Raw genomic sequence first — 2,474 nt, 5'->3', positions numbered from 1 at the left:
AGCACAGATTTTTCTATATTTAACCAAGCTTTTTTAACCAAGAAAAGTAATTTCTGCCATTTAAAGCACAATTCCAAGCATATGACCTTCAGCAATCAAAATCGCTATGAGTTTTTAATGGCTTGTGGTCATTAAACCACTCTTCTGCAGTAAAAGGCTGTAGGAAAAGTCTTATGTACAATACAGAACTTTAATTTTGACACCGTTTCAATTTGTTACATAAAATAAATTTAATGTCCCATCACCTGGATGATGATTACTTCTGATTTACGTGCTTAACTTATTCTAGATGTGGTGTTTTGAATAAAATGTGCGTGGGGGAAAATCTATTAACCCATTGATTACAGCCTGTGCGTGCTAAAATTATAATCAATTACAGACTGGCTGTAATGCTAACATTACAGACCACGCAGCAGCCCATTAGTGATTCATGTTTTGACTGTTTTGGTTAAAGTTATCTAAAGGTCAGAGGCCTTTTGCAATAATCGTTTTGTGCATATAGTACATGAGCCCCCTGACCTTTATATAACTTCAACCAAAACAGTAAAATAATCGCTAATGAGTTGCCATTAGAGTTGCCATTAACTGTATGATCTGGACTTTTAGTGCTATGGCTAGCCTGCAGTAGACTGTAATGCTAAAAAAGACAGAATGTAATCAATGTGTAACAGGATTTTTTTTTCTCAATACAGTGTTGTGCTAAACATACAAGCTCACATGAATAGCATGCAAACAAGCTAAGCGATATAAACCACAAAGAGTCACCAGGCAGCAACACTAAGGATGACAAGAAATGTACGAGGCAAGAATTACTGTTCATTTGAACGCTTAACACAGCCATCACACAGTCATTCACATTCTTGCATGGTTCATTAAATGACCTTTGACCCTCACACATATAAGCCACAAATTAAATATGGGTTATTTATGGACCCATAGGGATTTTGTTCCTTCTGAACTTTATATTTCATTTTAAAAAAAAACATCAAGTGTCTAAGCTTGGACTTCATTCAACATTTTATTGATATGATGCAAGCTTTCGTCGTGTAGCATTTAAGCTACAATTCAGTGATCTGACATCCGTCTATTTTCTTTACTTTAAAAGCTTTAGCCATTATTGTAAAAGAAAAAAGGCCTATATTTACACGTCAAACTAAAGTTGAGGCAGTGATGGGCCTATTAGGCACAAGCTAAGAATAAGCATTTAAAGCTACATGCACACAAATAGAAAGCAAAGTTTCCAAAACAAATACAACACAAACACTCACGGTTTTGATTATACTGTATGTTTTATCAGCATTTACTGCCATAAAAATAATCAAAAGATTTCTGTTAAAATAGAGTAGTTTTAATCTAAACAGTGACTTGAGTATATTATTTCTTCACACTAATATGCAGATGAATCAAATGTTTCAGACACTACTAGGGGAATCTCATAATGTTCTGTTTTTGGTCATCAACCCCAGTCATCAAAAAACTTTACACCACATTCATTGCACACGTAGGCTACATGAACACACAAACACACACAAGGACAAACGGCAAATCTACCAGCAAAGGTTCGGGCGTCTCAAGAGAGTGAAAAGCAGCTCGTGAGATTTTCAGCAAATGTAGAATTCCATCTTGCTTGAGCAAATCTGGGCACAAATATAGCACAAAAATAGCACAAATCTGGGCCAGGTTTCGAGGATGTTTCTGCTCTCTCTCAATAAAAAGCTTCAAGTGATTGTCATCTACAGATTGTTGTATGGTTCTCATGGCAAGCACTGCACTGTGCATTTCCAGCAATTTAAAATTAATTGCTAAAAACAAACAAACAAACAAACTATCATTAAAAGTTAGTCAGTACCTTTTTTCTGTTATTGAGCAAGAACACATAAACAATTGACACAAGAGACACTATTATGTTAAAAATATTTATATTTCAAATAAATTCTGTTCTGAAAATACATTTGTCACCATGGGAATAACTTACAATTTTAGGTCCCACTTTATATTAGGTGACCTTAACTTCTATATTTAGTTAAAAAAAAAAAGCCTGCATGTTATTATATTTGTAATGAATTACTGTAATTAGATTTTATTTACACTATTGACCCATCCCTTACACCTTAACCCACCCTTAAACCTACCCATACCATCAAACCTGTCCCTAACTTTACCCGTATCCCACTTCAATAGCAGCCACAGGGTTTTGCAATACAATATGAAAACAAAAAGTAACTTATACTTATTGTTTGATGTAAGTACATAGTAAGGCCACCTAATATAAAGTGGGACCCATTTTAAAATAAATTAAAATAGAAAACTTAAAGTTATTTTAAATAGTGATAATATTTCACAATATTACTGTTTTACCATTTTTATTTAATAGATGCAGCCTGTTTGAGCATTAAAGGATACTTTCAAAAATATTTTAAGATTTATTTTTGAAGTCAAATAATTCACAATAAAAATGTTTAAAAAGATACATT

The sequence above is a fragment of the Carassius carassius genome, chromosome 15 (assembly GCF_963082965.1).
Source record: "Carassius carassius chromosome 15, fCarCar2.1, whole genome shotgun sequence".
NCBI lineage: Eukaryota > Metazoa > Chordata > Actinopteri > Cypriniformes > Cyprinidae > Carassius > Carassius carassius.
Note: the sequence above shows the minus strand (reverse complement) of the source record.